At 35.4% G+C, this 9005-nt stretch overlaps 1 non-coding gene across 1 annotated transcript; it reads right to left on the reverse strand.

Annotated features, from left to right (window-relative positions):
• Positions 1–2243: 2243 nt before the first annotated feature.
• Positions 2244–2350, reverse strand: LOC136228136 (small nucleolar RNA R71). The gene has a single exon (XR_010688470.1). It is a non-coding gene; the product is annotated as a small nucleolar RNA R71 (small nucleolar RNA).
• Positions 2351–9005: the final 6655 nt, after the last annotated feature.

Below are 9005 nucleotides of genomic sequence, written 5' to 3' on the forward strand. Positions count from 1 at the left end.
ATCTGAGTGTTGAGTTGGAAACTGACGTAAGTGTTACTTCCCAACTCACAACTAAAACAGCTCTAGTCAGCATCTGATTAAAGCTGTCTCACACCACACTCAGCCTTGCTGACCGGAAACTAAGTTAAGTTATCAAACATTCAATTAAGTCAGCATTATTATGCAAAAAAGTTATATTAGTTCCTAACCCCCCTGGAACTAATCCTATCACGTTACACGGGACCGATAGCAAAAAGTCAATAGGCTAACTTGTTACAGGAAGGGACTGCAATAGGCTTAATGTCACAGTCTCCTTGTGATCTTGAAGGAGGAGAATATAAGGATATGTTTGAAAGAGGAATGAGTCAATTTATACAAAAGGAAATGCAAAGGTACTTTTCGAAAGGGAAGATGGAAGGAGATTTTACTGCATTTGCCAATGAATGTAGTGGTAATGATAGTTTTCTTGCTCTTACTTCTGCCATTAAATTTTTGACTATTGATAATATGTGGATCATTGATTCTGGAGCCATGTTGAGCGATTTCCGCAAGTGCACGGTATACGCTTGTAGTAATAAAAGATATTGATCCCACAGGGAACGTTTTTTAACAAAACTTATTTATAATCGGTTAAATTTACTTTAAGGTTTATAATATGGGAAAATCGTTTAATCGGTTTTGGTTTAGAAATTGTTAGAATAAGAATTAGATTAGAATATGAAGATGTTAGAAAATATCTGATTTAAGAATGAATTTGCAAAACAGGAACGTTTTAGTACTTTAGAAAAGTAAACAAGTATATTTGTTTGCATTAAGCAAAGAAAACAACTTTAAACTTTGTACGAATTATAAAGATGAAATAAATGACGGAACCTCTAATTAATTGGCTTTGAACATGACAAAAACCCTTTCGGGATAAATTGCCCTTAATCAAATTAAAACTCTTTCGAGATAATAATTTGCCTATGTGTTCAACAAAGTTTCCTTGTAAAGATTTTGGATTAAATACGTTTTAATGAAAACACCAGCAGTCACTTTAGTGGATTGGTTACCATAAGTGCTGCATAAAAATCTATCGAATAGAACGGACTTTATTAGATGAAATATAAATTGATACAAGTTTACAGAGAACATAGAGCATTGAATTCTTCGACGGTGTGCAAGTGAACGGGTTGTCAATCCTTTCCTTGGGTTTCGTTAGAGTTTGTCAGGCTCAGGGGCGAATCCTCTACTCAATCTTCTCGCTGAATCTTCGTAATAGAGACTGGGTCGGTCCACTACCAAAATTTAAACTAAACTGGAACAATGTCTAAACGCTACTGAATTTGTTATTATTTTGTAAACAATGTGTGTACATCATATTGCTTTTGAACAGAATCGAAATCTAACTTCTGAATCACTTGATTCGGAATTTCTGCATAAATTCTACACTAATCTCTTTCTTCTACACATATAACTTTTCTTTTTTCCATTTTTTCAACTCTCTATCAACTCTTTATTTATAGATGTTGAAGAGTCTTGATTGAAGTGTCGTGTCCGTTGTGAAGGATCATGTCCGCTGCAAAAGGACATCTTTATCCACCCGAACGATCGCGTTCCGTCGAAAACGAAAGTGTGTAATAGGCTTCTAAAATCTCCTGCTCGTACCGAGAATTATTAAATTCTCTACCGAGAATGGGGGAGCAACAATTGTACTTCGGAGTTCGTGCGAAATTCTGCTTTATAGGTAGTTTCTGTTCGTGCGAAATTTCAAGTTCATGCGCAGTTCTCGAAGTTCGGGCACGTCACCAGATCCTATTGACCCAGAAATTGAAAGAACTCTTAAAAAGAACAAGAGAGAAAAGAAAAAGAAAAACAAAACCCCAATAAAAACTAAAATTACCGAGCCAGAAGTTATGGCCACACTTATGGATTACGCTAGGCCAGGAGTGGCCGGTGTAACAAACAGTATAGTTAGACCCCAAATTAATGCAAACCAATTTCAAATTAAGCCTGCGTTGCTTAATATGTTGCAAAATAATGTAACGTTTTACGGGTTACCTAACGAAAATCCTAATACCCATTTGACAAATTTCTTAGAAATTTGTGACACTTTTAAAATACCAAATGTGACTGCAGAAGCAATCAATCTTCGCCTTTTTCCTTTTACTTTGAAGGATCGAGCCAAAGAATGGTTAACTTCTATGCCAGCCGCATCAATTGAGACTTGGGAGCAATTAGCCCAAGCATTTTTATCAAAATTCTTCCCTTTAGCAAAAACCGCAAGAGTCATTAAAGAGTTAACGTCTTTTTCTCAAAATGATAGTGAAACTCTTTATGAGGCTTGGGAACGTTTTAAAGAACTTCAACGTTTATGCCCACACCACCAATTGCCCGCTGAACTTTTAATGCAAACATTTTGTAATGGACTAAATCCTACAACTAGAGGTTCATTGGACGCTATGTCTGGAGGGTTATTCATGAAGAAAACATCTGCCCAAGCAAGAGAACTTTTGGAGGAAATGGCAATCAACAGCAGTATGTGGCCCGCGGAACGTGGACACCTACCATCAGCGAAACCATCATCCTCAACTACATCATCAGTTAAAGGTATAGTGAATCTTGATCCAGTAGCGATGTTGCAAGCCCAATTTTCTGCCTTGTCGCATAAAATTGATAGGTTTATGGCGCCATGTGATCTTAATGGTCAACCAATCTAAACAGATGTGGATTACGAAGGTATGAGTGAGATTGAACAGGTAAATTTTGTCCAAGGGCAAAACCAAAATAATAACCCTTATTCCAACACATATAATCTTGGATGGAGAAATCATCCTAACTTTAACTGGAGAGACAATAATAATGTTAATGCTAATCAAAATCGCACTACCAATTATCAAAATCAATCTAGAGACACGATTAGCACTTTATCTTCTAAAATCGACAAATTTATTGATGCTATGAGCGGAAAAATAAGTAATCGCGACGATGGTTTTAAACGGATCGAGAATAAATTCGATCAGCTTATTAAAAACCAATCATCTAGCATCCATAATTTGGAGATTCAAATTGGACAACTCGCTAAATCAATTCCATCCCGCAAAGAGGGAAGTCTTCCAAGGCATACGGAAGAAAATCCGAAAGAGCATGTTAAGGCTATCACTATTCGTTCAGGGAAAAATTACTTAGGCCCGGAAATGCCCGGAAATTCGACTTTACCTGGAACTGATTTACCAAAGCCCAAAGAAGATACATTAAAACAAAAAGATGCACCAATTGACTCTAGTACAAAAACTTTTGTACCCAAACCACCTTTTCCACACAAAGTCCGCAACAAGGACTATGATAAACAACTTTTAACATTTTTAGACAAACTTAAGAATTTGCATATTAATTTAACGTTTATGGATGCAATTACAGAAATTCCCAATTATGGTAAATTCCTCAAAGATTTAATTTCAAAGAAAATCAGTTGGGAAGGAATTTCATCCATTTCACTAACTGAAGATTGTAGTTCAATTGTGTCAAGCAATTTGCCCACGAAACTCAAAGATCCCGGATGTTTTACCATTCCGTGTAAATTGGGAGATATAGAATTCCCAAGTTGTCTTTGTGATTTAGGAGCAAGCATTAACTTGATGCCATTATCTATTTTTAATAAGTTAGGCTTAGAAGAAGACATCAAACGTACCAATATGGTTTTGCAATTAGCGGATCAAACCACTAAAAGACCATACGGTATAATTGAGGATGTTTTAGTTAAAGTTGACAAATTTATTTTTCCTACCGATTTCGTTATTTTAGATTTTGCTTATGATGTAAATTGTCCGCTGATCTTTGGTAGACCGTTCATGAACACGGGACGTTCTCTAGTTGATGTTTTGGAAGGGAAAGTAGTTTTACGAATAGGAGATGATAAGATTGAGTTTGATATGAACCGGGCGATGAAATATCCTATGGAAGATTTCGCTTGTATGAAACTTGATTTAATTGAAGAATGTGTAAAAGACATTGTTCAAAAAGAAGAAATAATAGAACCTATAATGAGTGAGGAACTAGAAGATAAGGACCCAGAACCTTTAATTCGAGAAGATGGACCAGTTCCGCCTTCAATTGTAGTTCCACCTAAATTAGAACTTAAGGAATTACCAGGTCATTTGAGGTACGCTTTCTTAGGCGAAGGAGATTCTCTACCTATAATTATCTCTAACAAGTTGACACAAGTTCAAGAAGATAAATTGAAAGAAGTTGTTAGAAATAGGATAGGAAGTATGGGTTGGCAAATTTCTGACTTAAAAGGTATTAATCCAAGTATTGTAATGCATAGAATTCATTTAGAAGAAGATAAGCCACCTAAAGCGGATAGGCAAAGACGCCTAAATCCGAACATGAAAGAAGTAGTAAAAAATGAGATTACTAAACTTCTGGACAATGGAATTATCTACCCTATCTCGGATAGTGAATGGGTTAGTCCAATCCATTGTGTACCTAAAAAGGGAGGCATAACAGTTGTAAGAAATGAAGAAAGAGAATTAATACCCACACGAACCACCACTTGTTGGAGAGTTTGTATAGATTATAGAAATCTAAATAAAGCAACTAGGAAAGATCATTTTCCTCTTCCTTTCATTGATCAAATGATCGAAAGGATAGCTGGTCATGCTTTCTACTGTTTTCTTGATGGTTACTCCGGATTCTTTCAAATATACATTTACCCGGATGACCAAGATAAAACAACCTTCACATGCCCTTACGGAACATTTGCATATAGAAGAATGCCATTTGTTCTATGTAACGCACCTGCAACATTTCAGCGTTGTATGACTGCGATTTTTAATGATTTCATTGAAGATATCATGGAAGTTTTTATGGACGATTTTTCAGTTTATGGAGATTCTTTTGATTCGTGCCTAGAAAATTTGGATAAAGTTTTGTCTAGGTGTGAAGAAACAAATTTGGTATTAAACTGGGAAAAATGTCATTTCATGGTTGACGAAGGAATTGTTTTAGGTCACAAAATATCTGAAAAATGATTAGAAGTAGATAGAGCAAAAACCTCAGTAATAGAGAAATTACCCCCTCCAACTACTGTTAAGGGAGTAAGATCATTCTTAGGACATGCTGGTTTTTACAGAAGATTTATTAAAAAAATTTCTGTAATTTCCAAACCACTTACTAATCTACTCATGAAAGATTCTACCTTTGATTTTAATGAAGAATGCGTTAAAGCTTTCGAAACATTGAAAACAGCTTTAGTCAGTACACCTATTATTGCTAAACCCGATTGGGATTTACCATTTGAAATTATGTGTGATGCAAGTGATTTAGCTGTCGGATGTGTTTTAGGACAAAGGAAGGATAAGAAACTTCATGTCATTTATTATGCAAGTCACACACTGTCTGGTGCACTATTAAACTACACCACAACAGAAAAAGAAATGTTAGCCGTAGTTTTTGCATGTGACAAGTTTAGGTCATACTTATTAGGTTCAAAAGTTATTATTTACACTGATCATGCAGCATTAAGATATCTATTTGCTAAAAAGGATGCAAAACCACATCTAATTAGATGGGTTTTATTGTTACAAGAATTTGATATAGAAATAAAAGACAAAAAGGGAGTTGAAAACCTTGTCGTCGATCATCTATCGAGACTTGAAGATGAAAACGGTCCTATAGGTGAAACAACCGGTATACGAGATGATTTCCCTGATGAACACCTCTATCAAATAAAAAGTGTCATGTCACCTTGGTATGCAGATATTGCTAATTATCTTGCAGCCAATATTGTTCCGGAAGGATTAGATTTCCAGCAAAAGAAGAAATTTTTCTTCGATATTAAACAATATTTTTGGGAAGATCCTTTTCTGTTCAAGACTTGTGGTGACGAGATAATTAGGAGATGCGTTGGTGAAAATGAATATGAATCCATAATGTCGGAATGCCATTCTAGCTCTTATGGAGGACATAATGGAGTTAACAAGACAGCTGCTAGAATATTTGAAAGCGGTTTCTTTTGGCCTACGATGTTTAAGGATGTCCGTTCATTTATTACTCGTTGTGATAAGTGCCAAAGAACAGGAAATCTAGGAAGGAAAGATGAGATGCCCCTCACAACCATATTAGAAGTTGAAGTCTTCGATATGTGGGGAATAGATTTCATGGGACCTTTTCCCCTTTCCAATGGTAAAACTTACATATTAGTTGCCGTCAATTATGTTTCGAAGTGGGTTGAAGCAATTGCAACCCCAACGAACGATTCTAAAGTTGTCATTAATTTTCTTGACGACATATTCTATAGATTTGGTTGTCCAAGAGTTATAGTTAGTGATGGCGGTACTCATTTTATAAACAAAAGTTTTGAAACGCTTATGAAAAAATATGGAGTACGCCACCGCGTATCAACGTCGTACCATCCTCAGTCAAATGGTCAGGCGGAGATATCAAACAGAGAACTCAAATGGATTCTTGAGAAAATGGTTTCATCTTCTAGAAAAGATTGGTCTTCTAAACTCAATAATGCATTATGGGCATACCGAACTGCATTTAAAACGCCAATAGGAATGACTCCGTACCGTTTAGTGTATGGTAAGGCATGTCATTTGCCAGTCGAATTAGAACATAAAGCCTATTGGGCTATTAGAGAACTAAACTTTGATTTACGATAAGCAGGTAAGAAACGTTTGCTCAATTTGAATGAGTTAGATGAGTTACGTCATTTATCTTACGAAAACGCAAAGATTTATAAAGAAAAAGTGAAAAAATGGCATGATGCCAAAATTAAAGTTAAACACTTTAATGTTGGGGATAAAGTGTTGTTATTTAATTCACGACTTCGTTTATTTCCAGGAAAACTTAAGTCCAGATGGTTAGGACCATATTTATTCGTCAAAATATTCGATTACGGTTCTTTAGAACTGGAAGGTCCTACCAGAGTTCGATTCAAAGTTAATGGTAATCGATGTAAAATCTATTATGAAAATATTTCACAAATTGAAATTTCGTTCGTAACAAGATTATCTGACTTATAAATTACTCAGTTTAGCTTACACAGTTTATTTTGTTTTATTGTTTTTATATTTTTAGTTTAATTTATTTTATTTTATTTTATTTTAGTTTTATTTTACTTTATTTTTTTTTCAAAATGCCATTTTTATGATTAGATGACTTTATGTTATGATTTAAATGCATAAAATATTTATATTTCATGATTTTAGATTTAATTTTAAGGAAATTAGGATGAATTTGAAGTTTCAGGCAATTCTCTACCGAGAATTTAGAATTCCCTACCGAGAATCCCTTTATTTAAGAATGTCACAAACAGGTTCGGATTTCTCTATTCATACCGAGAATTTTTAAATTCTCTACCGTGAATCAGGAGGTGGCTTTGATGCCTGATTTTCGCATGAAAATCAGCGTGTCGCGACCGCGGCTTTGCCATTCGCGGTCGCGACACGCGTGTTTTCTGCACTATTCGGCCTGAACCATTCTCACCCTTTCAACGAACCTCTTGGCAATTGAAACATTAAGTTTCTTCATTCCCGAAAGGTACAATTTATACCTTTTCATAATTAAAACAATACCTCTTTTCATCTTAAACTCTTATAAATTAATCTTAGAGGATTCAGGTTCTGTTACAATTCTTTTCATCTTTGTCAGAACTCTGATTTTCTTCTCAAAACACCGTTCTTTGCTAAAGTAACACTAACTTTGCACCATGCCTACCAAATACAAATCACATAGGCACAATGCTGCCTCAATCAACAAACGCCCAGACTTATCCAAGCGATATGGGGCGCCTTTCCCTATCTTCAATCACGATGAAGGTAGGCGTTATTGGAATCACCGTTACAAATTCTTCACCGGAATGTTGTATATGGATGAATTTCTTAATAGCCAATTAGGCATTTCTGATGACATGAGCCGCTATATGGAGCGCCTAGGGTGGACAAAATTCGCCTAAATGCGATTTCCAATAATAGGCGACTGGATACTCGAATTCTTCTGTACCGTGCGTTTTACTAATAAACGACGAGTACGTCTCAGTTTTCGTCGAGAAGGCGAAATCTTCACTTTCGGCTATCCCGAGTTGCATGCTTGGTTTGGTTTTCCCTCGAGGGATACAATCAAACGTCATCCTGGACGAGACATGACATCCTCGGATATTTCGAGAATGCTCACTGGATTCTGGCGATTCAATTCGAAACTCACCTATAATCACTCTTTTCGCTCCAACTCCATGCTGTATCTACACAAATTTCTGTGTCACAGTTTATTCAGGCGCACATTCAGTAGTGTGGTCCGTGACACAGATTTGTATGTTCTTGGCGATATATTCCAGGGCAATACAGTGGATTCTTCCAAAATTCTGATGGAAGGTCTTGTCGCCGTTCTCGATCCAAAGATAAGAAGATTGGGTTCGGCAATATAATCTGTGGAATAATTCTCGGTTCCAAGGGTACTATTGATGTTCCCTGGAGTGATGATGAATTCTTCCCGACAATTGACTATGAATTTCTCGAGCACGAAGGACTTGTGAAACGTGTCTTTCGAGCAGGGCCTCAATTTTTGTCTGCACCGGAACGTGAAACTTTCGTGCAATTTCAAATTGATCGTATTAAGGCCAGAAATATCCCGTTAGATAGGGATGAATATGTAGAATAGTTTATGTTTTTCATTTTATTTTTGTAAATATTTTGTTTTGTTTTAATTATTGGTTTGTTTTCATTACTTGTACATATGTTTATTTAATAAAAATCTTATTTAGTTCAATTCTTAATTTTCTTAGATTTATCCATTTGATCCATTATATATACTTAGCATATTTCATATGGGTAGTTTCTAATTATTCTTCCTCAAAATTAAGATAAAAAGGTTTCACATAAACATATACGGTTTTCTATTTTTCCACATTTAATTCTATTTGTAACTCAATTTATTTTTAATGAATTAAGTTTTCATTTAATCAATTCAATTCATGTATTAAAATGAAATACCATGCACTTATTATGCATTTAATATGGCTCTCTTAACTTATATGCATAAAT

This window comes from Euphorbia lathyris, chromosome 4 (genome assembly GCF_963576675.1).
Source record: "Euphorbia lathyris chromosome 4, ddEupLath1.1, whole genome shotgun sequence".
Taxonomy (NCBI): Eukaryota; Viridiplantae; Streptophyta; class Magnoliopsida; order Malpighiales; family Euphorbiaceae; genus Euphorbia; species Euphorbia lathyris.